General features: G+C 29.7%; 1 pseudogene; it reads left to right on the top strand.

Moving 5' to 3' along the window:
- The first annotated feature begins 888 nt into the window (after positions 1-888).
- Positions 889-11,343, top strand: LOC149513380 (TORTIFOLIA1-like protein 1; annotated as a pseudogene).
- The last annotated feature ends 10,902 nt before the right edge of the window (positions 11,344-22,245 follow it).

Raw genomic sequence — 22,245 nt, 5'->3', positions numbered from 1 at the left:
GCGGATCCTCAGCGTTTAAAACGACGTCGTTTTAGACTTTATTGAAACAACGTCACTTTGGGTTTTGGCAATTTATATAAAACCAAGAATTTTTTTTTCGATCATTTTTCTCAGCTTTCAAAAAAAAAAATTCTCTTTTTTTTTTTCTCTCCTTTCTTCTTCAACTGGGCATCGACCGGCAGACCGCCGTTGTCGCCGTTCTTCGGTCACCGATCGCCATTGTCGGTGGTCAAAAAATTCCCAAAAAACACCCAAAAAATTCTTCTCGTCACCCTAAACACAGATCCGGACTTGGTTTCTCACAAAAGTAGCCCAAACAACCTAGATTGGCCTTCAAAGTTTCAGCTGAAAAAACTTTTCTTTTGTTTGTGTGATTTCTGGTTTGTTTTTGTTGTGTGTTTTTGTAGGTATAATTTGACGCTGGGTTCCCCGTTCCAGGGGACTGTTTTTGCTTTTTTTTTTTGTTTTTGCAAAAAAATTTTTTACAGAAGCTTCTCTTTTTTTATTTTGCCATTTTTTGCTTCCGTTTCTTTTCTCAATTCTACCTTTTTCGTATGCAGTTAACAAGCTCTATTTATAGAGCTTGTTGGGATTTAAATCCCAGATCTTTTGGGATTCGAATCACATTTTTCAACTAAAAAATCACGGCTACCGTTCTTGATTGACGGCTTGTCAGTCGGCCGTTGACAGCTAGCGGCGGTGATTTTAGACTTTAGGGATTGTGCATTTAATGCACTAGATTTGAATCGGATAAGGATAAAGAAGAAGGGAAAAGAAAGGAAGAAAGAAAAAAGAAGAAAAGAGAAGAAGACAAACACAGAAACGAGAATAAAAGAAAGAGAGAAGAAAAAAAATTAAATAACTAATAATAAAAAAAAAATAAAAAAAATGGTGTTTACAAAGAGTACTGTGGACCTTGATTTGGCTATCAAAGCTGCAATTCCAATGGGAGGTTTTGCTCCTAGAGGTGATATCATCAATGCGGTAAGAGGAAAAGTTGAAAATGTCACTCCACTCCTTCGATGTGTGAAGATACCAAATGGTAATTATCTATTGTCAGAGATCATAGTTTGTGTCGATAAACAAGGAATCAAGGTGATATCATGCAATGTCAGAAAGGAGAATGTTCGTGACAATTGCAGGACAACAATCAAATTTCCAGCCTAAGTGGAATGAATGTTGCTTTACATGTGTGATTTTCCACTTCTATTGTAGTGATCAATTTATACTTATCTGTGTTATGTCTTTAAGTTTAATTTTATATCAATAAAATCTTTATTGATCTGCTTTAAAACGATTGGTTTACACACAAATAGCAAGAATTAAATTTGGCACACAAGTATGAGCATGTACGGTGGTCTCCACCAGCACCACCGCCTGTCTATTTTTACAAGATAAATTTTATTTTAATTGATGCTAATTAAGAACAAAAAGAAAAATTGGAAAACCCTTGCAAGCAATATACAATAGTTTTAAAATTTTTTATATATACTTGGTTACAAAAGGCTATTATATATTATATACGCAACCATGCATTCACACCTATAATTATAAGTTGTACATGTACTTGGTTTAAGTACAACAAAAAAAAATGCATGACTACTGATATATGCATAACAGTTGAGGCGTTAGGGGCATGCATGCAGCAAAAGCTTTGGAAGTTGCTACACAGATATGGGATTAATTTGTAGAGTTGATTGTGAGCGGTTTTAGCCAAGATAATTTTTCTGCTCCTATTGCTCCTCCAATTATGAAAAAATATATATATATATATTTGGTTTCTAAAGTACTGAATCACAATAGTCAAAGAAATGGTATAATAACTCATCGATTGCTAACCAAGTATAACTTATCTTTTTAATTTTAATTAGAATGATGCTTTTTAACAGGACGAAGAAACGCCCATTTCATTATTAGCTAATTAAATCTACTGCTAATAATTTATTTTGAGTTATGAAAGTATATGCAAAAGAAGGCTTCCTTGCATCATACGATTTATGGATGTCAATAGCTTACTACTTAATATAAACTAGCGTTGTGATTTAAAACAATATATAAATATATAGGCAAAATATTTATTGACTTTATATGGAGATTTGAGTTGTCAAGCTTTGTGCTCAAAAACTTTATTTTTCTCTCTCTTTCTCTCTCTCTCCATATATATATATATCAAGGCCTATAGCTCGTATTACTTGCATAAAATATTAAACTAGTTCAACGGAACAAAAAGTTTATTAGAATTCTAACGCAGTTAAAGCAACAATAAAACTATAGTAAATCAAATTTAGATTTTTTTTCCTATTAAATAGTCTTTACTTTTACTCAAATGTTCAGTCACATAATAAAATAAATTATATGGAAGAATCTTTATTTAATTAAAATTTTCACCCACTTAAACTAAAATTAACTTAATTTTATTGGATTTTTTAGTATTGAAAATGATACATAACTACCACATTTCATTAGTGAAATTAAAAGGCCAATTCAATGAAATGAATATGCATCAGCTTGGTGAAGCTTTAATTTGGTTCGTGAAATCATAAATTTTGAAGGACATTAAGTATGATCTCTCAAGAAAGTGCATTATCCATGATTTTTTATTTTTATTTTCAGGGTATCTCGTATTCAAATTCACTCGTTTGGTTAAAAAGAAGTCACATATATTAAATCCTGAATAATTATTATATTCTCCTTGGCATATATGATGGTAATTTAAATAATCTCATTTAATTAATTAAATGTGATTATTCGAGGTGTTTTTTAACCAAAAAATACCTTGAACAATCTGTTACAAACCCCTCTGAAAGGGTGTTATTCAAGGCATTTTGTGGCAAAAAATGACTTCAATAATTCTCTTTCATTTCTTTTTGAGATTATTCAAGGCATTTTTAACTAAAAACGTTTTGAATAATCACTTATAAAAAATAAAAAATGATAATTCAAGGTATTTTTGGACAGATCTATGGATTTATCAACATTAAATTTGTAAAAAGGAACAAATTCTTCCTAACAATTAGGTTACGTATGATAAAAAAAGTATGAAAAGTCTTTTACTTTTTTATATTTTTTCTCTAGAAATTACTTTTACTTCATTTAAAATCCATATATTGTGAAGAAAATTATTTATCTTTACCCTTTCTTTTCTTTTTCAATCTAAATGGGAGGGGTGTAATTATATCCCTATTGTTAGATTGAAATGTCATAGAATGGGTTTTTTTTTTTCTAAATTGATGCATTTGCCCAAGTGACATGTCCGAAGGAATCAATGTTGAACTTATTTGACCCTTAGCAATTCATGCCAGGATTGGTTGTTGGGAGTTATCTAGACAGTCTATTTTATAAAATATTTGAGAGATAAAAAAAAACATAGATGCTTTATTTATCCCCAAGTCAAGATGAATATTATATGGTAGCGGCAAGAAATTCTTTGGCCTTGAATCAAGGTATTCAGGAAGAACAAGTTGTTATGATCAAAAATATCTTGAATAATGCCCTCATAAAAATTGAAGAAGATTATTTAAAGTATTTTTGGATAGAAATATTTTCAATAATTTCATTCAATTTTTTGTAAGGGATTATTGAAAGCTTTTTTCATGCCAAACGTCATATATAAACCAAACTTTTTATCAGTAGAAACCTACAATTGATTTACATTCATCTCCAAACATGCTTTTCAAAATGATAATAGATATTTCATAATTTTTTAATCATGTCAAATTAGGAAATAACGTTACTTCTCTTCTAAAATCTTAGAATACCACAAGGAGATGTGAGTTTTTGATTCCTGAACTTTGGGTACTATTGAAAATTCATCAATTTTCTTCGAAATCTAACCTTAAACCAAATGTTAGAATTAAATATCCAACTATAAAATTCTTTGAGAAAATATTTAAATTCTCTCAAACCAAATGCCCCTTAAAAATCTGCAAGGCTTTTAGGAATAGTAAGATTCTTAAACGTAATTAATTATAATAAATCTTTAATTTCTATTAACTATAATAAATCTTTAATTTCTTTCTTGCCCAAACTGCAATATATTAGTGTTGAAAACCTAAGCTACATGCAGAAACATTTCTTTCATTTAATTATTGGTACCTAACTACTGCACTAAGTAAAATTATATTATCATTAAGTTTAGGTTAGTAAAATTGAGATCAAAACTACTTCCAAATAGTGAAAAAGCCTAAAATCATGTCATGCTTGACTTACACAAAATAATAACAGTAAGCTGAAGTTGAGATAAGATCATAAAAAAAAAACTTGTTTTTTTAACCATTCTTCAGTTCCACCATAAAAATAAAACTAGTTTAATGAAAATATCATTTTGATAATAATAAAAATAAATAGATTTAAATGGTATTATATCTTTCCTAATAAAATTTATTGAATTCAAAACTAATAAATGAACATCTAATTATTTTAATAAGTAAATGATACAAAAAATTTTTTCTAGATTTCTCCATTTTAAGTATCTTGTAGATAAATTGATGCAATATGCTTGTTGGATTAGTCCAGAAATGAAATGTGATCCTTCTATCAATGTTTCATTTAACCATTATGATCTTTTAATTTTATTGTTGGGTCCCAAGCACACTTTTTCTTCTTGGTGAAATCCAAACATGACAGAGAAAGATTGGATTGTTTTTGTTTGTAAAATCGTGGCTTCACCTCAATTAATATCTATTTGTCTTCTTCTTAATTTTCCTTTTTTCCTTCAATCTCACTGAATTAAGTAGTTTTCTTATCTTTTTGGAAAGAAAAGTCTACTTACATTTTTTATTTTTTGAGAATATTTAATTACCCTTGCATTACTTTCATTTGTAAGGAACAGAGTTGCGTTAGTTATCTGTCTTAATCTAATTAACCTTTGATCAAAATGATTGTAATCGCTTGATTTTTATTGCTATTCTGATTGTCAATAAATGAACTTGACACTCTGCTTTTTGTAAATTTTCAGTTTGGGATTTGATAGCAGATTGAGCTATAGAGAAAGAATCAAAATTGGAATAGTGATGAGCAATATTGGGAATTGGTCTGCAGATATTGATTGAGATTCAATTGAAATTGCCTGTCAAATCTATCATTCGTATGTGCGTGGCAAAAACTTGTGAAACAGAAATTATAGATTTAATTGTTCAATGAAAAATATATATAATGGAAAATATATATACCATAAAGTACTAAAACTCAAATGACGCAAAAAAAAAAAAAATTAAAAATTTCTCATTTCAAGTAACTTATAGATTTACGGTTAGTTTAATATTGTTTTTATTGTTGAAAAAATTAGGATTAGAAAACATGTATTTAAAAAGTGTGATAAAAATGTGATTAAAAATTTTAAATATTAATAATACTGTTAAAAATTATTATGAGTAATTAAAATATTTTAAAATATATACATAAAATAAAAATAATATTTTAAATATAAGATAATATAATGAATTTCATCCTAAAAACCTTTCCACTCAAGATTTTTTTATTATTTAACATTATATTTGGATAAAAAAACAGTTTTTAATTCAAAAATTACTTTCAACAATAATAGTTAACAAAATCTTAATTAATGTAATACACTCACCGGATTAGTCCGCATGCGCTTTCATAAATTCAATATAAAATGTCTATTGATTTTTTTTTTTTAAATAAAAAATTTGATGATAGTTTAAGATAAGTAGTTACAAATCGTATATTTGAGATGATTTCAATAAACAATCATTGATAAAACTCGAACTTAAAATCTCTTTTGAAAAAAATAAAATTTAATCGATTGGATCAATAACTTGTTGGTAAATGTTTATTGATTTTAATTTCCTTATCCTTCTTCTTTTGATTCAATATTTTTACTATCATTTTTATTATGAGAATTATTATGAAATTTTAATGTATTCCATTCATAATTACAATGATTGGTAAAGAAAATTATAATTACTTCTATGTATGTTTTGTATATATTTATTTTTTTTACTTTAGATCAAAGTTTAATTTATAATTAATTTAAATAAAAAATAATATTTTTAATTTCAACCATTTTGATTTAAGAATAAAAAACATAAAACTTACACATTAAAAATAAATTTATTCAATTAAAATATTTAATATAAAATTCAACTATATATTATGAAATAAGATTTTGAGGTTGTAATTAAATCACGAATCAAAATTTCGTTTTAGCTCTTGAAATTAAATTTGTGAAACTAAAACTCTTTTTTAATTGAAAAAACGACAGATTCATACTTACTTTTATGTAAAAAATACATGTAATCATTATTTTAAATTAAATGCTTCGAGCATTTACACTAATTTAATTTCTTTCAATTTTTTTATATCTTTTTTAATTAACTTTTTTCGTATTATATAAAGTAAGAAAACGTGCTGTCAAGGATTCAAGATAAAATAGAATTGTTGAAACTAATCTTATATAATAATCTTAACAAAGCCAGAGCTTTTGGTAAGTACTTTAATACTAATTTTAAAAAAAAATTAATTAATTATATATATTTATTGTTTTCTATTTCAGTGTACTATATTTTCGACTCTTAAAACCACAAATGAATGGTTTTGAGCTCAAAGAAATTATAGTGTGTATATATATAGTGTGTGTATATATATACACACACACACACAAAGACTTTTATAGTAAGTTTAAGTTTTTAACCTTACAATAAAGTCAACAAATAATAATTATTAGATCTGTATAATTAAATCTCAATCATTGATTAAATTTTAAAGTAAAGAAAGATAAAATTTGCTTATTAAGTAATGAGAATACAAAACAAAATTTATAAAATTTTATATATAATTTAAATAATATTCACTTTATGTAATTGTTTTTTATTTTTCACTTTATTATATGTTTATGAAAAAAACCTAAAATAAAAAAATTATTATTAAAATTATTCATTTAAAAAAATTAATGTAATTGGTATTTACAAAAATATCTAAAAAATATTAAAAAAATAATTATAAAGAAATTAAAAAATATTAACATAAAAATTCTTTCAAAAAAATTAACTTAAAAGAATTTATATTTTAAATAAAACTAAAAAATTATTATCATAATCAAATGAGAGAAATAATAAAATTTATATCAATTTATGTAAAATGAGATAGAAGTATCATAACATGCTTAAAAACGAGTTATGAATATTTTAAACATAATTAAATGTAAAAAAAAAGGTTAAGAGAATTATTTTAATGTAAATAATTAAGCAAATAACGTAAAATTTAAATTAATTATTTTTCTTATAAATATATAAGAAAATAGTTAAAAATACATTCAAGGATAAAAATTAACATAAAAGAAATTATACTTTTAAAAAAATTAATCAAAAATTTATTAATGTAAGTATGTTAAAGGAATTGTAAAATTTGTATCATTAGCGTAAAATATATTAGAAGTGTTGTAATACCTAAGCAATAACTATAATAATTCTAAACTTAATGAAATATAAGAATAACCATAAAAAATACTATAATATAAATAATTAAGATAGCAACATAAAATTTTAATTAATTATTATTTCTATAAATATATAAGAAAAATATCTAAAATAAATGTGAATACTCAAGAAAAAAGTAACAATCGTATTATTTTGAGTAAAATAGATAAGAAGTGTCATAACATACTAAAAAATAATTATAACAATTTTAAACATATTAAAAGTAAGAATAAACGTAAAATATATTATTTTAACGTCAATAATTATGATGGGAATATAAAAATTTAATTGATTATTTTTTTGTATATAATATAATAGCTATAAATTAAAAAATAAATTTGTAACGTAAATAAGTGTGAAAAACGTAAAATTAGTGTCACTTAGAGTAAAATGGGCAAAAAGTATCATAACAAACTAAGAAAAAATTATGATAATTCTAAACATAATCAAAGGTAAGAACATTCATAAGAAAATATTATTATAATGTAAATAATTATATTAATAGCCTAAAATTTTAACTAATTATTATTTTTTAAAATATATAAAGAAAGTAGCTAAAAATTGAAAAACAAATAGATTATGTAAAATTAGTATCATTTGGTGTTAAACTAAAAAAAGTATCATAACACACTAAAAAAAAGTTATTATAATTTTAAATATAATTAAAGGTAAGGACAATTATAAAAATATATTATTTTAACATAAATGATTAATTTATCATCATAAAATTTCAATTAATTATTTTGTTAAACATATAAGAAAAATAGCTAAAAATTAAAAAACATATTGGTCACATAAATAAGTGAGAAGATACATATAGTGTAAAATGGGTATGAATTGTTGTAAATTGTAATACAACTAAAAAACATTATGACATTTATAAACATAATGGTAAGTAAGAGCAACCATAATAATATATTATCATAACGTAAATAATTATATTGGCAACATAAGCTTTAATTAATTATTATTATGTAAATATTTAAATAAAATAGGTAGAAATTAAAAAATAACTTGATAAAGTAAATGTGAGAACAAATGTGAAATTAATATCATTTGGCCTAAAATAGGTAAGAAGTGTAGGAACATATTAAGAGTTATGATAATTTTAAACGTAATAGAAAAATAAACTACCATAAGAAAATATTATTGTAAAGTAAATAATTATGTTAACAACTTCAAATTTTAATTAATTATTATTCCTATAAATATATTAAAAAATAAATTAGTATCATTTGGTATGAAATGGGTAAGAAGTATTATAAAACACTAAGAGTTATGGCAATTTTAAATGTAATGAAAAGTAAGAACAATCATAAAAATATATTAGTATACTATAAATAATTATGATGGTAACGTAAACTTTTAATTAACTATTATTTTGTAAATATATATAAGGAAAATAGCAAAAAAATAAAAAATAAAATAACAATTTAAACAAGTGAAAAGAAACATAAAATTAGTATTATTTGACACAAAATAAATAATAAGTGTCGTAATATATTAAGAAAGAGTTATAACAATTCTAATCATAATAAAAGTTAAAAACAATTGCAAGAATATATTATTGTAATATAAGTAATTATGTTGGCAATTTAAAATTCTAACTAATTATTATTTTTTAAATATATAAGAAATATAACTAAAAATTGAAAAGCAAATAGGTAATGTAAAACAAAGAAAAAAAATATAAAATTAGTATAATTTGATGTAAAATCAATAAAAAATTTCATAACCTACTAAAAAAAAAAATGACAATTCTAAATATAATTGAAGGTAAGAACAATCATAAAAAAATTGTTATAAAATTAAGTTAAGAATGTAAAATTTTAATTATTTATTTATTTGTAAGTATATAAGAAAATAGCTAAAAATTGAAAAACAATTGGTAACATAAACAAGTGAGAATAAATGTAAAATTAATATCATTTAACGTAAAATGAGTATGAATTATCGTAATATGCTAAAAAAGTTATTAAAATTTTAAATGTAATAAAAATTAAGAACAACCATAATAATATTATTATGACATAAATAATTATATTTGTAGATATCCTATTTAGTCCGGACCCAAGCCCATTGGATCTGGTCCAATGGGGTTTGAGTCTAAGCCCATTGGACCCGGTTTAAGATCCAACTAGCAGGCCTAATTGACTTTTATTTTTATTTTTTTAGTTAATTTATCTGTTTTATTAGATTTATCATTAGTTTAACAAGATTTAGTGATAAAAAATAAAAAATTATATCTTTGGTCCTAAATTGGAGGTTGTAGAGTTCCTATAGGTTTTAATATGAGGTAGGATGAGTCTTAAGTTTTTGATAACTCAGTCGAATGAGGACTTTCATCTGATCAGAAATTCTTCTAATCTGGTCCTATAAACAGCAACAAAGCAACGGAAACGGAGGAGGGGGGGAGAAAACAGAAGCAAAATAAAAAGGGAAGCCCCTATTGCCACCAAGCCCTCGAGGCCTCCTCTTGGTGGGAAACCTTCCCTTCATTGACCTTGACCTTCACTCTTACTTTGTTGTACTAGCTCATACCTATGGGCCAGTTGTGAAACTCCAACTTGGGAGCAGGATTGTTATCCTGGTGACCTCCCCATTCATGACCCGAGAAATGCTTAAAGACCAAGATTTGTCCAATCTGATGGAATTGCTCCAGGTTTGAAAGGAAGGGGACCTTCTTGGAGATCTGGAATGTCTGATGATTAGGATTTCCCCGTATTTGGTGCTTTTAGAAAGGGGTAAGTTGCTTCAAGAAGAGCTCCAGATAGCAGCAGCCTGGATGATGGGTCACCCGAAGTTTCAGCCGTCATACATGGACCAGGTTCTAGAGAACATGTTGGAAAATGCGCTCCACTTTGTTACATCGAGATGGGGCCAAAACGTTGCCTTATTAGTGTGCAAGTCGTGGTACAAAGTCGAGTCACTGACGCGGGGTGCAATCTGGTGCAGCAACGTGTATGGCTAAGATGGTGGAATGTGCAACTGATCCTCCTTTGGCTGTTTTTCAGAAGCTGTGTCCAAGAATTTGCAAGCTGTTGAATAATCAAAATTTTATGGCTAAGGCTTCCATTTTACCGGTAGTGGCGAGTCTGTCATAGGTGGGAGCAATTGCACCTCATAGCTTGGAATCCTTGCTACAAAGCATCCATGAATGCCTTGGAAGCACAGATTGGGTGACGCGAAAGGCAGCTGCTGATGCTTTGAGTGCTTTGGCACTACATTTAAGCAACTTGATTACAAATAGAGTAGCTTCAACGATAACAGTACTGGAGGGTTGTTGCTTTGACAAGATGAAACCTGTTAGAGATAGCATGACAGAAGCATTGCAATTATGGAAGAAGATTACAGAAAAAGGGGAAGATGAAACTGCAGATGACCAGAAAGCCTCGTCTCATGATGGTGAAAATGCTCAATCAGCTGAATCCTCTGAAAAGAATGGCTTTAAAATTTGAAATGTTGATGACAAAAATCCAGATCCATCAGTAAAAGATTCATCTAATAATCTGTCCCCTACTTCAGATTTTGTTTCCAAAGGGAAAGGTGGAAGCATTCTTGACAAAGCAGTTGTAATTTTAAGGAAGAAAGCTCATGCATTAACAGACAAAGAGTTGAATCTGGAATTCTTCCAGAAACTGGAAACAAGGGGTTCTAGTGATTTGCCAGTTGAAGTAGTTGTTCCTCGCAGATATCTTAATTTTTTGAACTCGAAGAATAAGGAAGAGTCAGAACCAAAATGATCCAGCTTCAAGAAGAAGGTTGAATGGTGTGGGAAACAGCCAAGTGGATGATTTTCATGCAACTTCCAGCAACATACTAAAAATTTAAAGGAATCGGACAGTGGAAGAGGCTAAGATGGTGCTTGAAAAGTCACAGCTTTGGCTTCAGATTTGGGACATTAAGGGATAATTTTTTAGAATCTAGCTCTAGATCTATGACATGGAGGTTGAAAGAGGGTTCGTGGTGAAATTTAGGAGTTTCCTGATCATCAATAGATGGCTAACGACGACGTCATAGTGGTTGACAGTGGTGGAAGGCGTGGGGGTGAACAACAAGTTTTTTTGGAAAATATAAAGATCCGGTAGCTGTGCTCTTAATCAATTTTTCTTGAAAATAAGTTTTTTTAAAAATATTTTTGGGAAAAAATTAAAAGTATCAATTTTTCTTGAAAATAGGCTTTCTAAAAAATATTTTTGAGGAAAAGTTGAAAGTATCAATTTTTCTTAAAACTAAGTTTTGAAAAATATTTTTGAGAAAAAATTGAAAGTATTAATTTTCCTTAAAAATAAGTTTTCAAAAGTGAATTTTTGAGGAAAAATTGAAAGTATCAATTTTCCTCAAAACTAAAGTTTCTAAAAAATATTTTGGGGAAAAGTTGAAAGTATCAATTTTTCCTATACAAAAGCAATCAATTTTTTTTTTAATGTTAAATAATCCGACGATGGAGCCTCTGCAAGTGAAACAATAGTTTTCTTGCATACTTTTGAGGTGAAGGAATTTTTTCAATTTTTTGCTAAAAGTATTAGAGTCAATTGAGAATAATTTTCAATAATTAATTGCTTGGTAAATTTTTAAGGCTTATTGGACAACACAAAATTAAGCTGGTACCATCTTTCGATGGGCGTTGTGAGGGTGCTATAACCTTCCTCACACGATCGTACTCCCAAACCCTATTACTGGTTAGTAGACCTGAACTTATTCTTTTAGGGACCCTTAAGCTAGGGTGTTCCCTGAAAGGATAGATTCCTTAGGTGGCCAATCGCACCTAGATAAAAAAGATTGGTGGCAACTCCTTCAAGTCAATGTCTAGCGATAGATCCCTGGATCTAGACATTATGATAGCTTGGTGACTCCGCTGGGGACCTCTGAGAGTTAGGCCAGCAAATAAATTTGTGTTATCCAAAAGCCTAATAAAATTGAACATTTTTGTATAGATTTTTTATTCATTCATGTTTATTTACTTTATTAATTATGTCATTCATATGCATATGCATAACATGAGCTCTATACCCGAGCTCCGTCCCTCTAGGAGGAGTAAAGTACCTATTGCTTTCGTGAGGTTTAATGCCTCCGTAGTGGCTAGCGAAATACTCCCACTCAAATTGAACCTTTTTCACTTGTAGCCTATAATGGGTGAGGATTGGGGTGCCTTATTAGTTTGTGACGGACAATGATGTAGAGAGCAATTTGGGAACTTTTAGACTTTACCTTGAACTACATATAATGAACCTTAGAAGTGCCAACCCTAAGATAGAGCCATTTCTACCTAATGATAGATATACTCTGAAACTAGGACACAAAAAAGGCGTTTATCTAATCATTTTGATTGTTTGACTTTGTGCATCATTTTCATTATTATATGTAACATTATGCATTGGCATCACTTTCATATCATCTATGAAACTAACCATGTTGTTTGTCTGATTTTGTGCATCTGCATTATCTTCATGATCATATTTTAACATAATCATTTGCATCCATTTCATATTAGATTTCATCCATGAAAATGTACATTTCATTCATGCATCAACGTATCATACATAAAGCATAGCATAGTATTTCTAATCATAATTATGGTGCTGAAAGTTCAAGGATAGCTCCACCAAGCAATCCCACTCACCAATACAATACAAGAGCTCAAGCCAGACAAATGGAACAAAAAAATTCCAATCGTCTCGAGAGATTAGAGAAAGCTCAGGGGAAGTTAGAAGAAGAGTTGAATAAGATTTTAGAGGCTTTAAACAAGCTAAACAAGGGGAAGGCAATAGAGGAGAATGCTAGCCAACAAGAAGAGGATGACCCACTGTAACCTCTTGGTTTCTAGCCACATCAAGTCCAATTTGCACAAGGTCCACCACCACAGCAGTTCATCTATCCTATAGGGTACATATATCTCAGAATGCCATCAGCTTCAAATCAAGGACAGTACCAAAGTTATATAAATCCTGTTTTTACTGAAAAGGTAGTAGAACCAATATCAGTCCTTAATTTGGATGATCTAGAAGAAAAAAAAGTTGAGGCCTAAGGAGAAGGGGACTTTAAAAGCCTCAAAAGTTGAACAGAAGATAAACTTGTTAGAGAAAAGGTTGCGAGCAGTGGAGGGAGTTAGTTTTTATGGCTTATTTGATGTTGGTGGGCCCTGTTTAGTCCCTGATGTGGTTATTCCTCTAAAATTCAAAGTGCCAGAGTTCGAGAAATATGATGGTACAAGGTGTCTGAAAATTCACATTACTATGTATTGTCAAAAAATGGTTGCTTATGCCAATAATGAAAAGCTCTTGATGCACGCCTTTTAAGACAACCTAACAGGCTCTACTGCTAGATGATATGTCCAGTTGGACAGGACCCGTATTTGTTTTTGAAGCGATATGGCTCATGCTTTCATTAGTCAATATCGATATATAATAGACTTGGCCCCTGATCGTTTTTCTTTACAGAATATGGAGAAGAAAGTAACTAAATCATTCAAAGAATATGCCCAGAGGTGGAAGGACATGGCTGCTCAGGTGCAACCTTCTTTGACTGAAAATGAGACCATCGTATTGTTTGTCAGCAATTTCAAATTCCCCTATTATGAAAAGATGATAGGGAATGCCACAAAGAATTTTGCTGACATGATGATTTCAGGCGAAATCATTGAGAATGCCATTAAAAATGGTAAGCTGAAAGAAGGAGAAACCAAGAAGGCACCCAAGAAGAAAGAGACTGAAGCTCAAGCTGTAGGCTTTAACAGATAGTTCAGGGGATATCAACCCTATCCACCCTCAGATTACTCTCCATACTATCCTGCTGTGAACAATACTTCATCTTATCTATACCAATCAGCCCCACAACCACCTAATTCATCCATATAATAGCCTATTTTTATCCCCTAAGCTCCCATATACAACCTTAACAGTCAAACTTCTATAAGACCTTAAATTCATCCTATTAGTCCGAAAAGTGGTTCACGAGGGCAATGGACTATTCGAGAAAAGCTCGTATTTGATCCAATCCTCATGACTTATACGGAGTTATATCGAGAGCTCTATAATAGCCACTTGATTGCCTTCAAGTTGTGTGGAGCTGTTCAAGCCATCTTATCCTAAGTGGTATGATCTTATAGTTTACTGTGACTACCACTATAAAATTACTGGCCATTTCACTGAAAATTACACTACTTTAAAGCATGAGGTGCAACGGTTAATCAAGGATAGAATGGTAAGTTTTGATCAAGAAAAAGTAACAACACCTAATGTTAGTGGTAATCCATTGCCTAATCACAATGTCAATGCTCTGAATGAGAATCAAGAATATGTTAATTCAAAAGAGCCTAAAGAGTCGCAATGAATCAATGGGGCGAGATAAAAATCCTTCACCTGATTGCACAGGGGTATGATTTTAAAGAAGGATGTTAAAACTGGTTGAATGCTACTTGTCATTCTAAGAGTTCTTTTAAAGTAATGTTAGGATTTCTTTTTTGCAATATAATTTCACTTGTTATCATCTTAATAAAGGCAAGTTAATGAATTTCATTACATTTTCTCTTTCACTCGACCATTATTCCATGCCCTGTTACCTTTCATAACTTTACATTCCTATTCTCAAATTTCAAATGATGAATATTTAGATAATGATAATAATAATTATGAGATTTAATTTTGAGAACTCATCCAGATTAATATAAGGAGATGATTTGAGCAAAAAAGTAAGCTGTTACTAGAGGTGAAATAGATATGTCTTGAAGATTGCAATCTTTTATACAGGTTCATGAGCTTTGTTCAATAGATGATGTTCAAGAAAAGTATTCACAATTGAGATTAAAAATGGCCATTTTTTTTTTACCATTCGAAAAATCATTTATTGCTACCCTTTTGAGCCTATTATGATTTTTTTTCTAAAAAACCCTAACCAAGGATCACCCTTTACATTGGGGGCAATTTTTGAAAAAATATCACAAAAGGTCTCAAAAATGGAAAGAGAAAGAAAAGCAAAAAAAAAAAAATGCCACACATGATTTGGGGTAAAATAATTAGAATCTTTTGTGTAAAGAAAGAAAAAAGTAGTGAAATGATGGGGGGCAAAATGTTGAGTTGCATCAAATGATCTTTTGGTCTTGAACATTTTTAATACATGTTTTGAGCCTATTATATCCATTTCTTTTATGACCCCTCACCTGACCAACATTACGACCTTGAAAAGTCTATTTAGATCAAGTGTGAATGCTCAACTTGAATGATCATATGTTGGGCGAAGGCATGCTCATGATGAAACAACAGAATCATGCTACATTGCTCTAAAGTTTTATGTGTGGAAAGATATCAACAATGGATGAAAAATGAGAAAAAAGAAAAGAAGATGATGAAAAATGAAAAATGAAAAAAAGAAAGAAAGGAAAAAAATGAGAAAATGAAAAAAAAAGATTCAAATTGAAAACCTGAAAAGATAATTTGGGTAGAAAAAGATCTAGGTCAAACGGTTCACATGGATGGAAGATCAAAGACATCTGAAGATCCCTCAAAGACTGGGGCAAAGTTTGTAAAGCTCAAAATGACTTCAACAGTAAATGAAATGAGTTTTTGAAAAAGAATCCTAGATTAATGTTGATAATTGTCTGAATATTCATCGTTTGGACATACCATTCATCCTAATGACATGTATCCAATTTATTTCCTTTCCCATTTGTTTTGTACCAAAATAGATCTTCATTGATTATCTTTACCATAATTCACCTTGTGTTCTCTTATTGTTACATCCCTAGAATAAATCAAGAAAATGTATGAGTGCATTATATTTGTCAAGAATTGAAATGATGATGAATGAATGACAATGTGCATAAAAAAGGTCTTGCATTCCTTTAAAGAAAAATCTAAGATGATGATGGTAACAAAATTGAAGAAATGGTAGAACCCTAAAAAGATTATTTGAAAAGATATATGATGTGACCAAATGGAGAATATGATGATGAATTGGACAATAAAATGAAGATGGGGCAAATCTTGAAAAGTGGTATAATCAAGTGATGAATACGAGGATGTATTGGTTGATATAACCTATGAGTTATAATTAAGTGATGAAAATGATATGAGGCAATAGATGAAACTGGTGCTGAGAAGCTTATGAACGATGACCAAGTGACAGATGATGAAATTTGTTTTGAAATGGCTAGTATTGAGAAGCTTATGAATGATGACCAAGTGACAGAAAATGAAATTTATTTTGAAATGGTTAGTGCCGATAAGCCTGGCATATGGGGTAATAGGTAAAATTTATTGGTGCTGAGAAAACTTCAGATGGTGATCAAGTAATGGAAACAATGATGATCAATTGATGAAGCATGTTCCAAAATGTTGAGAAGCTAAATAAGGGGAGAATGTGAGATGGTAGGGTCTTGAGGACCATATTCCACAATTATTTAAGATTTCATGACATTATTGACATTCGCATTGCATGCATCATGGTGGCATTATTGCTTGAATAGTACATGCACATAATTTGATGAATTAAACTTTGTTTGGACATGCATGGTACTATGAGAATATAGGTTACCGTATTTGCATCATTAAGAAGGCATTTGCATCTTTGGTCATAACATTCATTCATGTAAATTTTTGAGTCACTTGAAAAAGAAATTGTGAATATTTTGATGAGAATTTTCGAGAATTCAAATGAGAATCTTTGAGTTTCGAAATGAGAATCTTTTAGAAGTGAAACCCTAAAGTTCATCGAATGTGAATCTTCAAACTAGAATGAAAAGTTTTGAACTTTTGGATGTGAATCTCCAAAATACAAAGCTTTAACTTTTTGGATATGAATCTCTAAATTTTTAAATGAGAACCTTTCAACTTAGATGTGAAACTCTAAGTTTTATTGCTGAACCTTTGAACTCAAATGAAAAGCTTTAAATTTTTGGATGTGAATCCCAAGCTTGCCAAATGCGAACCTTTAAAAAGCCTTGAACTTTTGGATGTGAACCTCCAAAATTCAAATGAGGATCTTTAATGTGAGTCTTGCAAGTTACAAATGCAAATCTTGAGATCTTGCAAATTTAAATAAAACTAAAATTTTGAGAATCAAATTTCAGTAAATTCTTACGAAGTTGAAAGGTTCTTGCGAATCTGAACCTCTAAATGTTGAACTCAAATTGTGAATCTTTGAGTTCCCATTACAAAATTCCTTCAATCACGATCTATAACTCATTTGAACATGATGGTCAAAGAGCAATTTATTTTTTCAAAGTTTCGTTACCTCTGTTTAGAGGAGAATTTACTTTTCAAAGTCGTGGTGCCTCTGTTTAGAGGAGCAATTTATTTTTCAAAGTTGTTGAGCCTCTGATTAGATGAGCTATTTATTTTTCAAAGTCGTTGAGCCTCTGATTAGAGGAGCCATTTATTTTTCTAAAGTCGTTGAGCCTCTGTTTAGAAGAGCAATTTATTTTTCTAAAGTCATTGAGCATCTGATTAGAGGAGCCATTTATTTTTTCAAAATCGTTGAGCTTCTTATTAAAGGAACCTTATTTATTTTTCAAAAGTGCCTCTGATTAAAGGAGCTTTGTTTATGTTTCTCAAAGTCGTTAAGCCTCTGCTTAGAGGAGCTTTGATCAAAATTTTAACAAAAAAAAAAACAAAACAAAAAAAAGTGTCAAGTTGAGTCTTGAATAGGTGTCTATGTCTTTGCACAATTCCTACTTCGTAGAAAATGTGCAAAGAAGGGCAGCTATAGACACCTTATTTAGTCCGAACCCAGGCCCATTGGACCTGGTCCAATGGGGTTTGGGTCTAAGCCATTGGACCTGATTTAGGATCCAATTAGCACACCCAATTGACTTTTATTTTTATTTTTCTTTGATTTTTTTAGTTGATTTATCTGTTTTATTAGATTTATCATTAGTTTAACAAGATTTAGTGATAAAAAATAAAAAATTATATCTTTGGTCCTAAATTGGAGGTTGTATAGTTCCTATAGGTTTTAATATGAGGTAGGATGAGTCTTAAGTTTTTGATAACCCAGTCGAATGAGGACTTTGATCTGATCAAAAATTCTTCTGATCTAGTCTTATAAATAGCAACAAAGCAACGAAAACGAAAGATGGGGGAGAAAACAGAAGCAAAACAAAAGAGGAAGCCCCCATCGCCACCATGCCCTTGAGGCTTCCTTTTGGTGGGAAACCTTTCCTTCATTGACCTTGACATTCACTCTTACTTTATTGTACTAGCTCATACCTACGGGCCAGTTGTGAAACTCCAACTTGGGGGCAAGATTGTTATCCCGGTGACCTCTCCATCCATGACCCGATAAGTGTTTAAAGACTAAGATTTATCCAATCTGATGGAATTGCTCCAGGTTTGAGGGGAAAGGGACCTTCTTGGAGATCTGGAATGTCTGATGATTGGGATTTCCCTACATTTGGTGCTTTCAAAAAAGGGCAAGTTGCTTCAAGAAGAGCTCTAGCTAACAGTAGCCTAGATGATGGGTCACTTGAAGTTTCAGTCATCGTACCTGGACCAGGTTCTTGAGAGCATGTTGGAAAATGTGCTCCACTTTATTACGTCGAGATGAGACCGAAACGTTGCCTCATTGGTGTGGAAGTCATGGTACAAGGTTGAGTCACTGACGCGAGGTGCAATCTGGTGCAACAACGTGTATGGCTAAGATGGTGGAATATGCAACTGATCCTCCTTTGGCTTCTTTTCAGAAACTGTGTCCAAGGATCTACAAGTTGTTAAATAATAAGAATTTTATGGCTAAGGCTTCCCTTTTACCGGTAGTGGTGAATTTGTCACAGGTGGGAGCAATTGCACCTCAAAGCTTGGAATCCTTGCTACAAAGCATCCATGAATGCCTTGTGAGCACAGATTGGGTGATGTGAAAGGTAGCTGCTGATGCTTTGAGTGCTTTGGCACTGTATTCAAGCAACTTGATTGCAGATAGAGCAACTTCAACGATAACAGTACTGGAGGGTTACCGCTTTAACATAATGAAACCTATTAAAGATAGCATGATAGAAGCATTGCAATTATGGAAGAAGATTACAGGAAAAAGGGAAGATGGAACTACAGATGACCAAAATGCCTCGTCTCATGATGGTGAAAATGCTCAATCAGCTGAATCCTCTGAAAAGAATGGCTTTAAAATTTGAAATGTTGATGACAAAAATCCAGATCCATCAGCAAAAGATTCATCTAATAATCTGTCCCCTACTTCAGATTCTATTTCCAAAGGGAAAGGTGGAAGCATTCTTGACAAAGCAGTTGTAATTTTAAGGAAGAAAGCTTATGCATTAACAGACAAAGAGTTGAATCTGAAATTCTTCCAGAAATTGGAAACAAGGGGTTCTGGTGATTTGCCAGTTGAAGTAGTTGTTCCTCACAGATATCTTAATTCTTTGAACTTGAAGAATGAGGAAGAGTCAAAACCAAATGATCCAGCTTCAAGAAGAAGGTCAAATGGTGTGAGAAACAGCCAAGTGGATGATTTTCATGCAACTTCCAGCAACATACTAAAAATTTAATGGAATCGGACAGTGGAAGAGGCTAAGATGGCACTCGAAAAGTCACAGCTTTGGCTTCAGATTTGGGACATTAAGGGATAATTTTTGACAATCTAGCTCCAGATCTGTGACGTGGAGGTTGAAAGAGGGTTCATGGTGAAATTTGGGAGTTTCCTAATCGTCAATGATGGCTAACGACGACGTCATAGTGGCTGATAGTGGTGGAAGGCGTGGGGGTGAACAACAAGTTTTTTTGGAAAATATAAAAATCCGACAGCTGTGCTCTTGATCAATTTTCCTTGAAAATAAGCTTTCTAAAAAATATTTTTTGTGAAAAGTTGAAAGTATCAATTTTCCTTGAAAATAGGCTTTCTAAAAGATATTTTTGAGGAAAAGTTGAAAGTATTAATTTTCCTTAAAACTAAGTTTTCAAAAATATGTTTGAGGAAAAGTTGAAAGTATTAATTTTCCTCGAAACTAAAGTTTCTAAAAAATATTTTGGGAAAAAGCTGAAAGTATCAATTTTCCCTGTACAAAAGCAATCATTTTTTTTCTTTTTATTTTCTTGAATTTTTTTTAATGTTAAATAATCTGACGATGGAGCTTCTGCAAGTGAAACAGTAGTTTTCTTGCATACTCTTGAGGTGAGGGAATTTTCTCAATTTTCTGCTAAAAGTATTAGAGTCAATTGAGAATGATTTTCAATAATTAATTACTTAGTAAAATTTTAAGGCTTATTGGATAACACAAAATTAAGCTGCTACCATCTTTCGATGGGCGTTGTGAGGGTGCTATAACCTTCCTCACATGTAACCGTACTCCTGAACCCTATTACTAGTTAGTAGACCTGAACTTATTCTTTTAGGGACCCTTAGGCTAGGGTGTTCCCTGAAATGATAGATTCCTTAGGTGGCCAATTGCACCTAGATAAAAAAGATTGGTGGTGACTCCTTGAAGTCAATGTCTAGGGATAGATCCCCGGATCTAGACGATATGACAATATTAGTAACATAAAATTTTAATTAATTATTATTTTAAAAATTTAAGAAAAATAGTTAGAAATTAAAAAATAAATTGATAATGTAAACAAGTGAGAACAAATATAAATTAGTACCATTTAGCGTACAATGGATAAATCGTATTATAATACGTTAAGAAAGAGTTATGGCGATTACAAACATAATGAAAAGTAAAAATAATTGTAAAAAAAAATTATTGCGAAGGTAATAATTATGTTGATAATGTAAATTTTTAATTATTTATTATTCTTGTAAATATAAAAGAAAAATAGCTAAAATTACAAAACAAATTGATAAATAAACAAATAATAAGCAACGTAAAATTAATATCATTTGAAAAAAAAATAGGATAGAAGTGTCGTAACACACTAAAAAAAGGCATAATAATTCTAAATTTGATAAAAGTAAGAATAATAGTAAAAATATATTATTGTAACATAAATAATTATGATGACAATAAAATTTTTAATTAATTCTTATTGTTGTATATATATAAGGAAAATGATGGAAATTTTAAAAAATTGGTAATGTAAACAAGTGAGAAAAATGTAAAATTGGTGCCATTTAACATAAAATGGGTAAGAAGTATCATAACACACTAAGAAAAAGTTATGATAGTTCTAAATGAAATGGATGATAAGAACAACCATAAAAATATATTATTATAATGTAAATATTCAAGTAGTTAACGTAAAATTTTAATTAATTGTTATTTTTAAAATATATAAGAAAAATATCTAATAATTAAAGCTAATAGGTAACTAAAAAAATAAGAAAAACATAAAATTTGTATCATTTGGCATAAAATAAGAAAGAGTTATGACAATTCTAAATGTAATGAAAGGTTAGAACAACTGTCAGAAAATATTATTATAACATAAATAATTAAGTAGATAACATAAACTTTTAATTGATTATTGTTTTTATAAATATATAAGAAAATAACAAAAAATTAAAAACAAATAGGTAACATAAATAAGTGATGAAAACATAAAATTCATATCATTTGCCATAAAATGGGTAAAAAGTATTGTAACATGCTATGAAAAGGTTATAACAATTCTAAACATAATTAAAAGTTAGAACAATAGTAAGAAAATGTTATTGTAACGTAAATAATTAAGTAGGTAATATAAAATTTAATTAATTATTGTTTTCTTAATATATACACAAAATACCTAAAAATTGAAAAACAAATAAGTAACGTAAACAAGTGAGAAGAATTGTAAAATTCATACCATTTGATGTAAAATGAGTAAAAAGTGTTGTAACACAAAATAAGAAATAGGTATAACAATTCTAAAGGTAATGGAAT

Source organism: Durio zibethinus, chromosome 19 (assembly GCF_047325235.1).
Source record: "Durio zibethinus cultivar Kanyao isolate XHJ-2024 chromosome 19, ASM4732523v1, whole genome shotgun sequence".
Lineage (NCBI taxonomy): Eukaryota > Viridiplantae > Streptophyta > Magnoliopsida > Malvales > Malvaceae > Durio > Durio zibethinus.
Note: the sequence above shows the minus strand (reverse complement) of the source record. Positions and strands in the feature narration are given on the sequence as shown.